The sequence below is a fragment of the Pongo pygmaeus genome, chromosome X, assembly GCF_028885625.2.
Source record: "Pongo pygmaeus isolate AG05252 chromosome X, NHGRI_mPonPyg2-v2.0_pri, whole genome shotgun sequence".
In the NCBI taxonomy this organism is placed as follows: Eukaryota; Metazoa; Chordata; class Mammalia; order Primates; family Hominidae; genus Pongo; species Pongo pygmaeus.
Window position 1 is genome coordinate 116,941,803 of NC_072396.2, and position 20,450 is coordinate 116,962,252.

At 37.6% G+C, this 20,450-nt stretch overlaps 1 protein-coding gene across 2 annotated transcripts in view; it reads right to left on the reverse strand.

Moving 5' to 3' along the window:
• Window positions 1-5,220, reverse strand: part of LHFPL1 (LHFPL tetraspan subfamily member 1) — a 92,913-nt gene extending 87,693 nt beyond the window's left edge. Inside the window, exon 1 of one of the 2 annotated variants that reach the window (XM_063660160.1) lies at window positions 5,141-5,220. The gene's annotated coding sequence lies outside the window, so the exon portion shown is untranslated. Of the gene's footprint in view, window positions 1-5,096 lie in introns of both variants that reach the window. The other variant, XM_063660157.1, reaches the window with a different exon arrangement.
• Between the last annotated feature and the right edge of the window lie 15,230 nt (window positions 5,221-20,450).

Genomic DNA, 20,450 nt, shown 5'->3' on the forward strand with positions numbered 1-20,450 from the left:
TGCATAAATGTCTTCTTTTGAGAAGTGTCTGTTCATGTCCTTCGCCCATTTTTTGATGGGGTTGTTTGTTTTTTTCTTGTAAATTTGTTGGAGTTCATTGTAGATTCTGGATATTAGCCCTTTGTCAGATGAGTAGGTTGCGAAAATTTTCTCCCATTTTGTAGGTTGCCTGTTCACTCTGATGGTAGTTTCCTTTGCTGTGCAGAAGCTCTTTAGTTGAATTAGATCCCATTTGTCAATTTTGGCTTTTGTTGCCATTGCTTTTGGTGTTTTAGACATGAAGTCCTTGCCCATGCCTATGTCCTGAATGGTAATGCCTAGGTTTTCTTCTAGGGTTTTTATGGTTTTAGGTCTAACATTTAAGTCTTTAATCCATCTTGAATTGATTTTTGTATAAGGTGTAAGGAAGGGATCCAGTTTCAGCTTTCTACATATGGCTAGCCAGTTTTCCCAGCACCATTTATTAAATAGGGAATCCTTTCCCCATTTCTTGTTTTTGTCAGGTTTGTCAAAGATCAGATAGTTGTAGATATGTGGCATTATTTCTGACGGCTCTGTTCTGTTCCATTGATCTATATCTCTGTTTTGGTACCAGTACCATGCTGTTTTGGTTACTGTAGCCTTGTAGTATAGTTTGAAGTCAGGTAGTGTGATGCCTCCAGCTTTGTTCTTTTGGCTTAGGATTGACTTGGCGATGCGGGCTCTTTTTTGGTTCCATATGAGCTTTAAAGTAGTTTTTTCCAATTCTGTGAAGAAAGTCATTGGTAACTTGATGGGGATGGCATTGAATCTGTAAATTACCTTGGGAAGGATGGCCATTTTCATGATATTGATTCTTCCTACCCATGAGCATGGAATGTTCTTCCATTTGTTTGTATCCTCTTTTATTTCCTTGGGCAGTGGTTTGTAGTTCTCCTTGAAGAGGTCCTTCACATCCCTTGTAAGTTGGATTCCTAGGTATTTTATTCTCTTTGAAGCAATTGTGAATGGGAGTTCACTCATGATTTGGCTCTCTGTTTGTCTGTTATTGATGTATAAGAATGCTTGTGATTTTTGTACATTGATTTTGTATCCTGAGACTTTGCTGAAGTTGCTTATCAGCTTAAGGAGATTTTGGGCTGAGACAATGGGGTTTTCTAGATATACTATCATGTCATCTGCAAACAGGGACAATTTGACTTCCTCTTTTCCTAATTGAATGTCCTTTATTCCCTTCTTTTGCCTAATTGCCCTGGCCAGAACTTCCAACACTATGTTGAATAGAAGTGGTGAGAGAGGGCATCCCTGTCTTGTGCCCGTTTTCAAAGGGAATGCTTCCAGTTTTTGCCCATTCAGTATGATATTGGCTGTGGGTTTGTCATAGATAGCTCTTATTATTTTGAGATACGTCCCATCAATACCTAATTTATTGAGAGTTTTTAGCATGAAGGGTTGTTGAATTTTGTCAAAGGCCTTTTCTGCATCTATTGAGATAATCATGTGGTTTTTGTCTTTGGTTCTGTTTATATGCTGGATTACATTCATTGATTTGCGTATATTGAACCAGCCTTGCATCCCAGGCATGAAGCCCACTTGATCATGGTGGATAAGCTTTTTGATGTGCTGCTGGATTCTGTTTGCCAGTATTTTATTGAGGATTTTTGCATCAATGTTCATCAAGGATATTGGTCTAAAATTCTCTTTTTTGGTTGTGTCTCTGCCAGGCTTTGGTATCAGGACGATGCTGGCCTCATAAAATGAGTCAGGGAGGATTCCCTCTTTTTCTATTGATTGGAATAGTTTCAGAAGGAATGGTACCAGCTCCTCCTTGCACCTCTGGTAGAATTCGGCTGTGAACCCATCTGGTCCTGGACTTTTTTTGGTTGGTAAGCTATTGATTATTGCCACAATTTCAGCTCCTGTTATTGGTCTATTCAGAGATTCAACTTCTTCCTGGTTTAGTCTTGGGAGGGTGTATGTTTTGAGGAATTGATCCATTTCTTCTAGATTTTCTAGTTTATTTGTGTAGAGGTGTTTGTAATATTCTCTGATGGTCGTTTGTATTTCTGTGGGATTGGTGGTGATATCCCCTTTATCATTTTTTAGTGCATCTATTTGATTCTTCTCTCTTTTTTTCTTTATTAATCTTGCTAGTGGTCTATCAATTTTGTTGATCCTTTCAAAAAACCAGCTCCTGGATTCATTGATTTTTTGAAGGCTTTTTTGTGTCTCTATTTCCTTCAGTTCTGCTCTGATTTTAGTTATTTCTTGCCTTCTGCTAGCTTTTGAATGTGTTTGCTCTTGCTTTTCTAGTTCTTTTAATTGTGATGTTAGGGTGTCAATTTTGGATCTTTCCTGCTTTCTCTTGTGGGCATTTAGTGCTATAAATTTCCCTCTACACACTGCTTTGAATGCATCCCAGAGATTCTGGTATGTTGTGTCTTGGTTCTCGTTGGTTAAAAAGAACATCTTTATTTCTGCCTTCATTTCGTTATGTACCCAGTAGTCATTCAGGAGCAGGTTGTTCAGTTTCCACGTAGTTGAGCGGTTTTGAGTGAGATTCTTAATCCTGAGTTCTAGCTTGATTGCACTGTGATCTGAGAGATAGTTTGTTGTAATTTCTGTTCTTTTACATTTATTGAGGAGAGCTTTACTTCCAAGTATATGGTCAATTTTGGAATAGGTGTGGTGTGGTGCTGAAAAAAATGTATATTCTGTTGATTTGGGGTGAAGAGTTCTGTAGATGTCTATTAGGTCCGCTTGGTGCAGAGCTGAGTTCAATTCCTGGGTATCCTTGTTGACTTTCTGTCCCGTTGATCTGTCTAATGTTGACAGTGGGGTGTTAAAGTCTCCCATTATTAATGTGTGGGAGTCTAAGTCTCTTTGTAGGTCACTCAGGACTTGCTTTATGAATCTGGGTGCTCCTGTATTGGGTGCATATATATTTAGGATAGTTAGCTCTTCTTGTTGAATTAATCCCTTTACCATTATGTAATGGCCTTCTTTGTCTCTTTTGATCTTTGTTGGTTTAAAGTCTGTTTTATCAGAGACTAGGATTGCAACCCCTGCCTTTTTTTGTTTTCCATTTGCCTGGTAGATCTTCCTCCATCCTTTTATTCTGAGCCTATGTGTGTCTCTGCACATGAGATGGGTTTCCTGAATACAGCACAGTGATGGGTCTTGAGTCTTTATCCAATTTGCCAGTCTGTGTCTTTTAATTGGAGCATTTAGTCCATTTACATTTAAAGTTAATATTGTTATGTGTGAATTTGATCCTGTCATTATGATGTTAGCTGGTTATTTTGCTCGTTAGTTGATGCAGTCTCTTCCTAGTCTCGATGGTCTTTACATTTCGGTATGATTTTGCAGTGGCTGGTACCAGTTGTGCCTTTCCATGTTTAGCGCTTCCTTCAGGAGCTCTTTTAGGGCAGGCCTGGTGGTGACAAAATCTCTCAGCATTTGCTTGTCTGTAAAGTATTTTATCTCTCCTTCACTTATGAAGCTTAGTTTGGCTGGATATGAAATTCCGGGTTGAAAATTCTTTTCTTTAAGAATGTTGAATATTGGCCCCCACTCTCTTCTGGCTTGTAGGGTTTCTGCCGAGAGATCCGCTGTTAGTCTGATGGGCTTCCCTTTGATGGTAACCCGACCTTTCTCTCTGGCTGCCCTTAACATTTTTTCCTTCATTTCAACTTTGGTGAATCTGACAATTATGTGTCTTGGAGTTGCTCTTCTCGAGGAGTATCTTTGTGGCGTTCTCTGTATTTCCTGAATCTGAATGTTGGCCTGCCTTGCTAGATTGGGGAAGTTCTCCTGGATAATATCCTGCAGAGTGTTTTCCAACTTGTTTCCATTCTCCCCGTCACTTTCAGGTACACCAATCAGACGTAGATTTGGTCTTTTCACATAGTCCCACATTTCTTGAAGGCTTTGCTCGTTTCTTTTTATTCTTTTTTCTCTAAACTTCCCTTCTCGCTTCATTTCATTCATTTCATCTTCCAGGGCTGATACCCTTTCTTCCATTTGATCGCATCGGCTCCTGAGGCTTCTGCATTCTTCACGTAGTTCTCGAGCCTTGGTTTTCAGCTCCATCAGCTCCTTTAAGCACTTCTCTGTATTGGTTATTCTAGTTATACATTCTTCTAAATTTTTTTCAAAGTTTTCAACTTCTTTGCCTTTGGTTTGAATATCCTCCCGTAGCTCGGAGTAATTTGATCGTCTGAAGCCTTCTTCTCTCAGCTCGTCAAAGTCATTCTCCATCCAGCTTTGTTCCGTTGCTGGTGAGGAACTGCGTTCCTTTGGAGGAGGAGAGGTACTCTGCTTTTTAGAGTTTCCAGTTTTTCTGCTCTGTTTTTTCCCCATCTTTGTGGTTTTATCTACTTTTGGTCTTTGATGATGGTGATGTACAGATGGGTTTTTGGTGTGGATGTCCTTTCTGTTAGTTTTCCTTCTAACAGACAGGACCCTCAGCTGCAGGTCTGTTGGAGTACCCAGCCGGCCGTGTGAGGTGTCAGTCTGCCCCTGCTGAGGGGTGCCTCCCAGTTAGGCTGCTCGGGGGTCAGGGGTCAGGGGCCCACTTGAGGAGGCAGTCAGCCCGTTCTCAGATCTCCAGCTGTGTGCTGGGAGAACCACTGCTCTCCTCAAAGCTGTCAGACAGGGACATTTAAGTCTGCAGAGGTTACTGCTGTCTTTTTGTTTGTCTGTGCCCTGCCCCCAGAGGTGGAGCCTACAGAGGCAGGCAGGCCTCCTTGAGCTGTGGTGGGCTCCACCCAGTTCAAGCTTCCAGGCTGCTTTGTTTACCTAAGCGAGCCTGGGCAATGGCGGGCGCCCCTCCCCCAGCCTCGCTGCCGACTTGCTGTTTGATCTCAGACCGCTGTGCTAGCAAACAGCAAGTCTCCGTGGGCGTAGGACCCTCTGAGCCAGGTGCGGGCTATACTCTCCTGGGGCACCGTTTCCTAAACCCGTCGGAAAAGCACAGTATTCGGGTGGGAGTGACCCGATTTTCCAGGTGCCGTCTGTCACCCCTGGAAAGGGAACTCCCTGACCCCTTGCGCTTCCCGAGTGAGGCAATGCCTCGCCCCTGCTTCGGCTGGCGCATGGTGCACTCACCCACTGACCTGCGCCCACTGTCTGGCACTCCCTAGTGAGATGAACCCGGTACCTCAGATGGAAATGCAGAAATCACCCGTCTTCTGCGTCGCTCGCGCTGGGAGCTGTAGACCGGAGCTGTTCCTATTCGGCCATCTTGGCTCCTCCCCTCTAGTCTTTTGATTTCTGTTCTTGCGGTGTTTTTTTCTTGCTTTTGTGTCAGTGTAATACTGGTGTCACAGAATGAACTGAGAGGTGTTCTCTCCTCTTCTATTTTTTTTAAAGTGGTATTGAGAAAATGTTATTAATTCTTCTTTAAAAATTTGGTACAATTCACAAGGATAAACATATGATCCTGGGCTTTCTTTTTTATTGCTAATTCAATTTCTTTACCTTTTATAGTTATATTCTGATTTTCTACTCCTTCTTGAGTCAGTCTTGATGGTTTGTGTCTTACTAGGAATTCATTCTTTTCATCTAGGCTATCTAATTTGTGGGCATATAATTGTTCATAGTATAACATTATAATCCTTTTTATTTTTATAAAGGTTCTTGTAATGTCACTCTTTCATTCCTGATTTAGAAATTTGAGTCCTCTTTCTTTTTTGGTCAGTCTAGCTAAAGATTTTTTTTCCATTTTGTTAATATTTCCAAAAAAATAATTTTTTGTTTTGTTAATTTTCTCTCGTTTTACTGTTCTCTATTTCACTTACTCCCAGTATAATATTTCTTATCTCTTTACATCCCCTTGCTTTGAATTTAGTTTGCTCTTTTTTTCCTAGTTTCTTAAGATGACAGTTTAGGTTGTTGATTTAACATTTTTCACATATATATATTATATATTATATATATTAGATTATATATAATATATATATAATATATAATGTATGTAATATATTATATATTATATATAATATATATAATTATATATAATATATAATAATATATATAATATATACAATATATTATATATAATATATAATATAACATTTTTCACATATATATATTTCACATATATATTTTTCACATATATATTATATATTATATATTATATATTAGATATTATATATAATATATGTATATTATATAGAATATATATTATAAATTATATATATTATATATAATATATAATATATGTATATTATGTAGAATATATATTATATATTATATATGTATATTATATAGAATATATATTATATATTATATATATCATATATTATATATTATATATATCATATATTATAAATTATATATATTATATATTATATATATTACATATTATGTATTATATATATAATAGATATTACATATTATATATTATATATATATTATATATTATATTATATATAATATATATATATGGCTATAAATTTTCCCCTAAGCACTGCTTTTGTGGTATCTCATAAATTTTGGAATGCTGCACTTTTATTTTCATTCATCTCAAAGTATTTTCCAATTTTTCTCATGATTTTCTTTTTGACTCTTTGGTTATTTAGGAATTTGTTGCTTAATTTTCACTTATTTGTGAATTGGCCATTTCCTTCTGTTATTGATTTCTAATCTTATTCCACTATGGGCAGAGAATATACTCTGCATGATTCCAATCTTTTAAAAATCTGTAAGACTTGTCTGGTAGCCTAACATATAGTTTATCCTGAAGAGTGTTCCATGTGCATTTGGAAAGAATTTGTGTTCAGCTATTGTCAGGTGGAGTGTTTAATAGATGTTTGTTAGATACAGTTGTTTTATAGTGTTGTTCAAGTCTTCTCATTTATTTTTCATCACATATCCAGTTATTGTACCTATTTCTCAAAACGGGGTATTGAAGTCTACTACTACTACTACTGTTCATTGCCTATTCCTCCCTTCAATTCTGACAGTTTTTGCTCCACATATTTTGGGACTCTGTTGTGGGGGGGTATATATATATATATATTTATATATTTATATATTTTATATATTTATATATATTTATATATTTATATATATTTATATATTTATATATTTATATATATTTATATATTTATATATTTATTTATAACCAGTATATCTTTTTGATGGATAGACTCTTTTATAATTATGAAATGTCCTCTTTGTCTCGAATAAAAATTTTGACCTTAAAGTCTATTTTGTCTGATGATTAGTATAGTCACTTTAACTTTCCTTTGGTTACTATTTGTATGACATAGTTTTAGAAATCTTTTATGTTAAACCTATTTGTGTCTTTGAATCTAAAGTATCTTTTGTAGACAGCATATAATTAGTTGATGTTTTTAATCTGTTTCAACAAGTTCTTCATTTTAATTGAAGTGCTAAATCTACTTACTTTAATTGCAATTACTAATATGGTAAGGTTTACTTTGGTCATTTTGCTATTTGTTTTGTATATATCTTATGTCTTTTTTCCCTCCATTGCTCCATTTATGCCTTCTTCATTCTAACCAGATATTTTCTAGTGAGGAGTTTAAATTCTGTTTCTTTTTCTTTTACCATTTCATTATGGTCATTTTCTTAGTCGTTCTGGGGATCAAAATTAATAATTTATAATAATCTAATTCTGATTAATATAAACTTATTTCAATAATATGTAAAATTGTGGCCGTTATATACCTCCATTCACTCTTTCTTTATTATGCTATTATTGTCACATAAATTACATGGTTATATATTGTATGCCCATCAAGAGAAATTTATGATCATTGCTTTATACAGTTGTCCTTTAAATCATACAGAGAAGAAACATTACAAACAAAAAATACATATAACTGTCTTATATTTACCTGTATAGTTACCTTTTCTGGTGCCCTTTATTTCTTCATGTACATTCAAGTTACTGTCAAATATCCTTAAGGTGGCTGGGCGTGGTGGCTCGCGCCAGTAATCCCAGCACTTTGGGAGGCGGAGGCAGGTAGATCACTTGAGGTCAGGAGTTTGATACCAGCCTGGCCAACATGGGAAAGCCCCATCTCTACTAAAAATACAAAAATTAGCCGGGCATGATGGCACATGGCTTGTAATCCCAGCTACTTGGGAGGCTGAGTCAGGGGAATCTCTTGAACCCATGAGGAGGAGGTTGCGGTGAGCTGAGATCATGCCACTGCACTCCATCCTCGGTGACAAAATAAGATTCTATCTCAAAAAAAAATCCTTAGGGATATCAGCCTTAGGGCTTCCTTTATTATTTCTTATAGGGTAGATTTACTTGCAATGAATTATCTGTTTTTTTTTTTAATCTAAGAATGTCTTAATCTCTCCTTCAGTTTTGAAGGATACCTTTGCCAGTTACAGAACTGTTGGTCAACTGTATTTTTCTTTCAGCACTTTGAATTTCTCATCCTTTCCTTTTGGCCTCCATGACTTCTGATTAGAAATCAACTATTTATTGTATTTAGGATCTACTGTGTATGATAAGTCACTTCTCTTTTATTGCTTTCAAGATTGTCTCTTCTGCATTGGCTTTTGACAGTTTGATTATGATGTATCTAGTTTGGAACCCTTTGAGTTTATCCTGCTTGAAGTTTGTTGAACTTCGTGGATGTGTGTATTATTATTTTTCATCCATTTCAAGATGTTTTTGGCCATTATTTCTTTGGCTACTTTTTCTATTTTTTTCTCTCTCTCCTTTGCTTTTGGTACTCCCATTGTATGTTGGACAAATTACGGTATCCCACAGGTCTGAAGTTCTCTTCTATATTCTTTATTATTTATATTTGTGTTAATCAGAATGGAATATCTCAATTGATCTCTCTTCAAGTTTGTTGATTGTCTTTCTGCATGCTCAAATATGCCATTGAGCTTCGCTATTGAATTTTTTATTTCTGTTATTGTACTTTTCAACTCGAGAATTTCTATTTTATTCTTTTTCATAACTTCTCTTTACTAATTTCTCAATTTGATAAGATATTTTCATGTATTAATTATTTGGGCATGATTTTTTTCATTTCTTTTAAAGTATTTATAGTAGCTGATTTAAAATTATTGTCTAATAAGTGCAAAATCTAGGCTTCATCAAAGAACATTTCTATTGACTGCCTTCTTTTCCTATGCATAGCTCATACTTTCTCGTTTATTTGCTTGTCTTGTATTTTATATTGTTGAAAACTGGACATTATAAATAATATAATGTGATAATTTTGAAAATCATATTCTCTCTTGGCCAGGATTTTTTGTTGTTGCTGTTTGTTGCTGTTACTGTTGTTTGCTTGTTTAGCAACTTTTGCAAACATTTCCGCAATACCACTTCCAAAAAATACAGAAGAGGAGAGAATGCCTCCCAGCTCATCCTATGAGACCACTATTAAATTGACACTAAAATCAGACAAAATTATCAAAAGAACAGAAATCTAAAGACTAATATCTCTTATGAACATAGACATAAAAATCTTAAACAAAATACAATTTGAGTGTAGCAAAATATTTAAAAATTACATACCATGACCAGATAGGATTAATCCCAAGAATGCAATGTGTATGTGTATATCAGAACATCACATTGTATACCATATATATATATATAATTTTTTAAGAATAAATAAAGATAACCCTCCCAACTTAGCTATTCTATAGCAGAAAACATTAATGTCAGCACTCCTTACACCATCCAGGAACAGAATGCATAGATTTGCCTTTGGGGTGCCAATGCTTTAATGGGAGCTGGTCATTCAACCTGCTATGGTGGGTTTATGGCAAACATCAGAATGCATATGTTTTCTTAAATTTCAGTGGAAAATACTTCTGTGTATATATTACCTACTAAAATGTCTCCAAATCATAGAAAGTCTAAGTTGGCCACTACAGAAAGTGTTATAGGTGCCTTGGATAAAAAAATCTACAGTAATTCATCACACTTATGAATAACCAATCCAACTAGAGTTTGGGGAATATATTATGAAATCACAGAGGAAAAGGACAGTTGATCCAGCTAGTATCTCTGTCAGACCTCTGTAATGGAATGATTCCAACTCAAGATATCTCAGTGTCTTTTTTACCAAGTTGGGACTTCCACAGTAATACACCCAATCAATTCCCCTTTTTCAGAGTCCAGTGCCTGTCAATAAAACACAATTGAAAGCAATTTAGCATCAAGGTCTATTGGTAGTCTTGCCCTGACTGCAGTGACCATTAGCACATGTATGAGACTTGAAGAGAGCTCTGGTGCAGGTCTTCCCAGTCAAATAGTACCCAAAGGGTTCCCTTGAGACCCTGGAATTTTGCTCCCTCAGGCTTTGCTCCAAAATCTGTGGAGGCTATCCAAAAGAATGTCAGTCAGCTTAGCCCAAGGGCTTTATTAAAAGATTAAAAGATTACAATACAAGTAGATGTTGGTTAGGGAGTCTCAACCCTCAGTGACCACATGACTTCAGGTGGTGCTAGAGAAAAGAAAAGCCTACCAAGGGGGAGAAAAAAAAGAATAATTGTGATGGCCATCGTATATTGGTGAAAATATAACTCTTCAAACTGTCTGCTCTCAGAGTGGTATTTAAGACACCTCTGTCTCCTTGCAAATCTTCAGAAACTTGCAGTATTGCCACATATATGCATACCACAGTCATTACCTCTTACTCAAAATTCTCTTCTTACTCATAAGGTCTGTTTTACATATTTCAAACCTTTTAATTCCCATGTTTCCTGTGAAATTTGTGCTTCACGGTATCCCAAAGTTGAACCGAAAGTGGTCTCTTTATAGTAATACAGCCCTCTAATATGCAGTGTAGCCTACAGTAGAAACTGGCTACTCTCAAGGCAGTCTGTTGCCTTGCATTCTCCATCGTATTGATCTCATGTCCTTCCTTACATATCCCTAGCAAGAGCTCAAGATATTTTTGTCTCTGAGCCATAGGAGTGTTTATTGCTTTTTTTCCCTTGAATTGTGTGCCAAAAACTGATTTATTTATACTAACTAGTGACTGCATCAGTGAGAGAAACTTAAGCACATAACCTTGGTTAGTCCTATTATATTGTAACTCAAGTACCCTCTTATTTTACTGTCCTCATTACCTCCTCTCGAGATAGTATGAGTGCTATCTATCCCAGATTACATTAACCCTGCTTGTATTTCAGGATACTAGAAAGGATCCTCTCCAGCCTTGGAAGAAGAATGTTCCAAAGAGAACAGGTAAGAGTTAGGGAAGGATGTGCACTTTTGCTATGCTTAGTCAGAAGATTGAAATGTAATGGTGAAGATTTACAAACTTAAAAGTGAGACTTTTTTTGGTCACTATTTCAGTTAAAATCCCAAAGCTGAAGATAGTAAGATTGGACTACCTCTCCACACACATATTCTTTAAAAAGCATCAAGCAGCTGCTAGACACCCACTCCAAGGCTTTCTAACAGATATTTTAACTGCTCTTGTAAACCTAACCCCACTCCCACTCCAGCTGAGCTACATGGAAGAAATATGTTAAATTAAATTAATTCATATGGGTAGTGAGTGGTGGGGAAGATTAGGGGCTTTTCTCTACAGTCTGGATATTGTCCTAGGCTAAGAGACCAGAGAAATGGAAAGAAATAATTATGTAGGTAACGAAAGCATAGGCCCTGCATCTGATTCTCAAAGGTGGGAATAGTGAGGTCTCATGACCCCAGAAAGGAAATGGCTATGAGGTATGCGTCCTAGTGATGACCACAAGAATCCTTATAAAATACTAGTATTCCAAATGTGGAATAGAAACAATAGAAAGACTACCATGCAGGCACTGGGCAACAGCTCTCTGCTGGATCCTATGAATCACCAAATAGAGATAGTAGTAAAAAGACAGTGGCAATTTGTATGAACTAATAGTCAATAATCAGGTGGCTCCACCTTTCTCTCTCCCCAGTGCTTTGGTATTGTGTAAGACCTCACTTGAAGGAATGCCAATTACTCAAACTGATTCTTGGGTGGGTGTAGACTTTAATAAAGACAACAACATTTTTACTTGGAGTAATAGGGAAGAGAATGTTATAGGAGGGGCTCCAGGCACATTTTGAGCACTATCAGGAGAACCACTGGGGCTGGGAAAGATACTATATTAGAGTCTAAGGATTCTTCTGAGAAAGAATTATGTAAGCAGAATCAAGATAAACAAGTTTGATTCAATGGAAACAATAGACCAGTGTTTGAACACAGAAGGAATGTAAATTTTAAGTATAGCATGGTATATATCAGATTGAATTTTATTCCCAGCCTCAGAGACCTAAGTCTGAATCTTCAGCAAAGAAGTTGCAGTAAACAGAGCAAATTGCCATAAGATATTGCAAGCCAAAGAATCAGCAGCATTGGTACCAAGAGCTTTGGCAGTAATATGATGTATTACCTTTTATGCAGGTTAAGTACTCTAAGTACAAGCATCTGCAGCAGTCTCAAAGAGAGTTCATCATCTGTAATGTTGCCTTGGTCCAACAAAGAGTTTAGGCATTGGTGTTCTCAGTGAAAGCATCAGCATCCTGAAGCCATCTGTGGAGAGCAGTAGCAAAAGACATCTTTAAGTAGATAGTGACAGAGATTGACTGAAATCCTCTAGAAGGATATTGTTGCAAAAGCTACAAACTGGGTAAATTAGTCAAAAAGTTCACATTAAGATCCTATTTTGCTACTCCCAGTACATTTCAAATACATTTCACCATCCTAGTCAAGGCAAACAAGAAGTGGGGGCAAGGATGACAAAATGGCTGCTGAATGGACAATTGCAATGAAGCAGATCAAGAAAGAGAAATAGACTTTGTAGTAACAGGAAGAACAGGAAGTGGTAGCTAGATGTAGTAAAACTCTATGTAAGATTCTAAAGTTAACTGCAGAATTCCATCAGATTTATATATGGGATTTGTTGTGTATCTAGTTCCCCAACCCCCACCTACATATATCCCAGCCCCGTTGTTTATGGCAAGACCATGTGGAGATAAAGACTTTTTTGTCTGGAATAACCATCATTTTCTTATCTCCCTACATTGCCCCTATTTAATAGGAACATTGAGTTAGGAGGTAAAGAAAGCCAATTAATCAATAAGCATCAATGGTGTCACGTGACAACATCAGAGCAAAGGAATACTGGGAAACCTAAAGGAGAGTAAAAAGAGATTTAACTAAGGGGCACTTTTACCATTCCTATGAGGAAAGGAGAGACCAATAAAACAACTTGCTTCTTTTAACATTGCAATTGTGTCTATCTTGACCTTAAGCTAAATGTAAAGGTAGAAAATACTCAAGGATTCCCACTTCAGAGAGTCTGTGGACAAAGATCGACTTTGCTCATTGTTTAAGCAGGAGGTACTTTCAGTCCCACAGGCCAAAAATTTAGTGTAAATAATGTTATTGAAACATCTGAAATCTGCCAACACTGACAACATGACTGATTAAAAAAAAGTCTCCAGTTAAAGGGCTTTCACTCTCAGGCACTGTTTTCATTGACATTATTACTGCACTGGCTGATGACACATAGATGTGGAATAAATTTTTTTCAAATTAAAAATTGGGACAGATGGTCTATCAAGATTTTCTTTTCTGATTTGTTAATGAACATTCTTACCAATGAATAAGAAATGAATCACATTTAGTCAAACATTCACATTTCCTTTATTTAAAATAAAATAGAAAAACTTGGAACTATTCCAGAAATAGCTGCATGTATTTTGTACTTATTTGTACAATTAATATGCCGGTAACTATTTCAGCTGTACTTCAACTAGCATCCTAGGATTTCCCAAGCCTTCGCCTTTCTATGCTGTGTGACCTGCCACAAAACCCAACCATTTATTTTGTTTGTAGCTGCTGAGTTCTGCTATAGAAAGTTGGCTCCACTAGAAATGTATGTCATTTCATCTCAATTCAGCCTTCAATACTGCTTGGCAATTCCTTATTCATCCCTATGTTGATGCCCCTCAGCAGCTGCTAAAAAATGTTTTATTTTTCATAAGCTCTCAATCCTCAAATGAGAAAACCAAAGGAAGAAAACAGAACAATTGTTTTTACAAAGTATGATTGAAGAACACTTCTCTGAAATAGAATTTAAAACTTCAGGTTAAAAGGGGAAATTAACCTAGGCAAATTAACCAACACAGAGACACATTCTAGTAAAATTACTGGACTTTAAAGGAAAAAAATCAATAAAAGAACCAAAATAACTAATAAAAGAGAGAAAACAAGATTATCAGACTTTGACAAATCTTTTTATGTCAGCAGAAAATGGGATAGCATATTTAACAAGCCCAAGGAAAGAAAATGTGAGCCAAAGATTTTGTGACCAACCTGAGTTCAAGTAAAAATGCCAAGACAGGTTTATCAACATGTGAGAACTCAGGAAATACTGTTCCTGCAAGTTCTTCCTGATTTTACAGAATGAGCTTCTAATAACCAAAGCACCTGGTGAAATATCACCAACCTAAAGACTGATAGTATTAATCATTATTGGCATCTAACATCAGAGAAAAGAGAGGTAACCCAAAATTTTGTACCTCCAAATAGATCACACCACTATGAAGTCAAGAGGAAAAAAAATCAACTCAAATTTGGTTCAGCCTATAAACTAACTACCAAGTTACAAGAAGTACAGGACAGAATAACTTATTAAACTACAACAGGAGACTCCACCAAACAAAGTCAAGACTATAAGAAACTCTTAGAGGAAAAAAAGCAATATTTCTTGAATAAATTATAATGAAAAAAAGATGAAGGCAGTCTCCAGATTTAAAAAAAAAAGACTTAGCAAGATATGAAGCATAACTAAACTAGTGCTTAGGCATGAACTTTTGGGTGATAAAATAAAATAAAGGTGCGATTACCATAAATATCAGGACTGTTATTACCTTTGAAAAGCAGGAAGGGGCTGTGATTAGGGTGAATGGCAAAATTCCATTTTTTGAACATAAACTATGGTTATAAGCGTGTTTGGTTTGTTTTATATAGTTTCCTATATCTGTTAGATTTTACAATAAAGAGTATTTTTACACAAATATATCCCATAAAAAAATAAACAAGCCAGACAGAGATGAATAAACAGCTAATCCTTCAAAGCAAAGACATAGATGTACATCCACAAGAAACAGCAGACAGAGAACCATGACTCCTCAAAGAGATAAAGCAAGGAACATGTTTGATATGGTTTGGCTCTGTGTCCCCACTGAAAACTCATGCTGAAATGCAATCTGCAAGTTTTGGGGAGGGGCCTGATGGGAGATGATTGGCTCATGGGGGTGGATTTTCCACTTGCTGCTCTCGTGATAGCGAGTGAGTTCTTGAAAGATCTGATGGTTTAAAATTGTGTGGCACTTTCCTTTTCTCTCTCTCTCTCTCCTGCTCTGCCATGGTAAGTCTTGCTTGCTTCCCCTTTGCCTTCCACCATGACTGTAAGTTTCCTGAGGCCTCCCAGTCATGGTTCCGGTTAAGCCTGCAGAACTGTGAGTCAATTAAACCTCTTTTCTTCATAAATTACCCAGTCTCAGGTAGTTCTTTATAGCAGTTTGAGAATGGACTAATACACTGACCCTAATGAGACGGCAATATATGAGCTCTCTAACAAAGAAATTAAAACAGCAGTTATAAGGAAATTCATGATCTCCATGATAACACAGTAAATCAGTTCAGAAATTTATCAGAGAAATTAAACAAAGATATTGAAATAATTTTAAAAACCAAAACAGAAATCTTGGAATTGAGAAATACAGTTGTTGAACTCAAAAATTCACTAGAGGCTTTCGACAGCAGAATAGATCAGAATACTGCAGAACAGAGCAGAGGAAATGATTAGTAAGTTCAAATATAGGCTATTTGAAAATACAGTCAGAAGAGAAAAAAGAAAAAAATGAAATGCTACAAAGATTGCCTACAAGTTATAGAAAATTACCTCAAATGACAAAATCTAAGAACTATTGGTGCTCAAGAGAGCATTGAGCAAGAGTAGAGGTAGAAAACTTATTCAAAGAAATAATAAAAGAAAACTTTCTAAAACTTGAGAAAGATATGAATATCCGGAGATAATCCTAAAAACAGCTAGCAAAAGAAGCAAATAACATATAAAAGAGTTTCAGTTCTTCTGGCAACAGACTTCTCAACAAACTATACAGGCTGGGAGGGAGTGGAACAACATTTTTAAAATGCTGTAAGAATTTTAACCAAGATGGCTGACTATATATAGCCAGAAGGAATATCTGCCACCAAGAGACTGGGGCATCAGGAAGTCTGGCACACTTCAAGTAGATCTTCAAACAGAAGGCATTGAGAGTGGATGGAAGGAGGACACAGATGCTAGACTGAAGGGGGAGAAAGCTGGGGGTCCTATGTGGGGCTATCAAGCACTAGAACTCATTTCTGGCCATCAGCAACTCCTGGGGAAGAAATGAGTTGCTCTTTTCTTCCCCAAGAAAAGAAGTGGTCTGCTCTTGCCATGGACCTCTAGAATCCTGGCAACAGGAGACCCCACAACCCACATGGACACTTGAGCTGGCAGAGAAAGCTTCTTGGAGAAGTGGTAGCAGCAGGATTCCAGGCTATGCATAACCCAGAGGGTTTGGTGCAGGAACATTAGCACTAGATAATAGCCAGGAATGCCCATCCCCTAAGGCTTGTCATGCTCCTCTAGGAGACTTTAGGTTTGGGGTGAAAACCTAACCTGGACAGAGCGGGGAGGTCTTGCCTATGAGATGGGGCCAATCTGATCTGAATGCTTCCTGTCTCCTGACCTCTCCAAGGGCCCCAGCCTGGGTGCATCCACTTGCAGTGCAGACTTGGATGCACAACCAGAGTGCTTCCCAAAGGCCTTGATCATAGCTCCTTCACTGACAGACTGTATTTGACAGCTAGAGAGCTCCAGCAGAGTGACCCCTGCTGATGAGCACCAACCCACTCACACCCTCCCCCACTGCAGCCTCCTCCATTTGGCTTTCCCAGCATGCACTTATGCATGGCCACACCCCCACCAGTTTGCTGGTGCACACCTGCAAGCAGACCTCACCTCCCCTACCCCACTGGCACATGTGTGCATGCACATCCTGCTACACCACTGTTGCTGGCATGAGTGCATCCTATTGCCTCCCCCTGCAGCACCATCACTGCCATAGTGAATGAACAAGCAGAGGCTGGAAGCCCCATGCCTGCCAGCACCCTGCCTCTGCCACAACCACCACTGGTGTGAATGCAAGCATGGACACCAGCAACCCCACACTTGCCAGCACTCCACCCTTGTCACACTGCCAGCATAGGCACAAACAGGAACACCACACCCCACTTCTGCCAGTATCCCACCCCAGCCAACACATGTGCACCTCAGTGTTGCCACCACTGCTGGCACACATAAGCAAGCATGGATCCCACTGCCACCACCCCAGTGAAGTGCTTTGGCCAGTAACACTCGTTGGAATGTTGTGATCAGCAGCCCAGAAACAACTTGGCTCCCTCCAGCACAGCAGGTTCCTAACCTTGGGCCAGAGAACAGAGCCTGGAGCATAATACCACCCCCAGAGTTAAAGCATGCAGCCTAAAAGTGCTGAGCTGAGCCTTGGCCCCCTAAAATCTTCCAGAAATGAAGCCAGTCAACAGAACTTACCTTACACCACAGTCAATCCCCAAAAACAAAAACTGCATGAAAAGGATAACAACCTCAAAGATTGAAGGAACATCAGCCCACAAAGATGAGAATGAACCAACACAAGAACTATGGCAACTCAAAAAGCCAGAGTGTCTTCTCACTTCCAAGTGACCACACTAGTTTCCTAACAATGGTTCCTAGCCAGGCTGAAATGGTTAAAATGACAGGCACAGAGTTCAGAATATGGATAGGAATGAAGATCACTGAGATTCAGAGAAAGTCAAACCCAATCCAAGGAATGTAAGGAATACAATAAAATGATACAGGACACGAAAGATGAAATGGCCATTTTAAGAAAGAACCAATCTGATAGAGCCAAAAACTCACTTCAAATTTTGTAATACAATCACAAGTATTAACAGCAGAATTGACCAAGCTGAGGAAGGAATCTCAAAGCTTGAAGACCAGTTCTCTGAAATAACTCAGTCAGACAAGAATAAAGAAGAATGAACAAAGCCAGAAAACAAATCTATGACACATTGACATCCCTGAAAGAGAGGAAGAGAAAACATATTTGAGGATATAATCCAGGTAATTTGGAAAACATATTTGAGGATATCATCCATGAAAAGTCCCCCAACCCCACTAGAGAGGCCTACGTTCAAATTCAGAAAATGCAGCGAACCCCTGCAAGATACCATAAAAATGATCATCCACAAGACTCATAGTCAAATTCTCCAAGGTCAAAATGAAATAAAAAAAATGTTAAAGGCAGCCAGAGAGAAGGGGCAGGTCACCTACAAAGGGAACTTGATCAAACTGGCAGTGGACCTTTCAGCAGAAACTTTACAAGCCAGAAGACATTGGGGACCAATATTCAGCATTCTTTAAAGAAAAAAAATTCCAACCAAGAATTTCATATCCAGCTAAACTAAGCTTCATAGCAAAGAACAAATAAGATCCTTTTCAAACAAGAAAATGCTAAGGGAATTCATTACCACAAGACCTGTCTTATAAGGCACCATAAAAGAGTGATAAATATGGAAAGACTGTTACCAGCCACCACAGAAACACACTTAAGTACATAGACCATTGACACTATAAAGCAACTACACAATCAAGTATTTATAATAATCAGCTAACAACAGGATGACATGATCTAATCTGCACGTATCAATATTAACCTTGAATGTAAACAGGATAAATGTCCCCAATTTAAAAGCACACAATAGCAGGTTGGATAAAGAAGCAAGACCCAACTGTATGCTGTCTTCAAGAAACCCATCTCACATTCAATGACACAAATAGGCTCAAAGTAAAGGGATGGAGAAAAATCTACCAAGCAAACAGAAAAAAGAAACCAGGTGTTGCTATTCTAATTTCAGACAAAAGAGATTTTAAATCAACAACTATAAAAAGGATAAAGAAGAGCATTACATAATGGTAAAGTGTTCAATTCAACAAGAAGACCTAACTATCCTAAAAGTATATGCACTCAACACAGGAGCACCCAGATTTATAAAGCAAATTCTTAGAGATCTATGAAGAGACTTAGATAACCACACAATAATAGTGAGATACTTCAACATCCCACTGACAGTGTAAGACACATCATTGTGGCAGAAAACTAACAAAAGATATTTGGGCCCAAGCTCAACACATGACCAAATGGACCTGGCAGACACCTGTAGAACTGTCCATCTGAAAACAAGAGCATACATATTTTTCTCATCTGCATATGGCACGTACTTGAAAATGGACCAGACAATCAGCCATAAAACAATCCTCAGCAAATAATAATAAAAAAAAACCTCAAATCATACCAGTTGCACTTTTGGACCACAACGCAAAGTAAATAGAAATCAATACTAAGAAAATTGCACAGAAAATCACCTTGATTAGAGCAAGACAGGATGGAAAGAAAGAAAAAAGGAAAGACCACAAAACAACCAGAAAACTAGTAACAAAATGGCAGGAGTAAGTCTTTACTCATCAATAATAACATTGAATGTAAATAGATTATGGAACTGGAAATCATTACGTAAAGTGAAATAAACCAGGCACAGAAAGACAAACATTGCACATTGTCACTTATTTGTAGGATCTAAAAATCAAAACAATTGGCCCGGCATGGTGGCTCACGCCTGTAATCCCAGCACTTTGGGAGGCCAAGGCGGGTGGATCGCAAGGTCAGGAGATCGAGACCATCCTGGCTAACACGGTGAAACCCTGTCTCTAGTAAAAATACAAAAAAAATAGCCAGGCATGGTGGCGGGCACCTGTAGTCCCAGCTACTCAGGAGGCTGAGGCAGGAGAATGGCATGAACCTGGGAAGCAGAGCTTGCAGTGAGCTGAGATCTTGCCACTGCACTCCAGCCTGGGCGACAGAGGGAGACTCTGTCTCAAAACAAACAAACAAAAAAAATCAAAACAATTGAACTCATGGACATAGAGAGTAGAAGATGGTTACCAGAGGCTAGAAAGGGTAGACGGGGCTGGGCATGGTTAATGGGTACAAAAAATAAATGAATAAGACCTACTATTTGATAGCACAATAGGGTGACTATAGTCAATAATAACTTAATTTCACATTTTAAAATAATTAAAAGAATGTAATTGAATTGTTTGTAACTCAAAGGATGAATGTTTGAGGGAATAGGTACTCCATTCTCCATTATGTGCTTATTTCACATTTCATACCTATATCAAAACATCTCATATATTCCATAAATATATACACCTACTGTGTACCCACAAAAATTTTTAAATTTTTAAAATTCTTTAAATAAAAATGAATTGTGCAAAACTATACAGTTACATGGAAATTAAACAGCCTGCTCCTGAATGACTTTTGAGTAAACAACAAAATTAAGTCAGAAAACAAG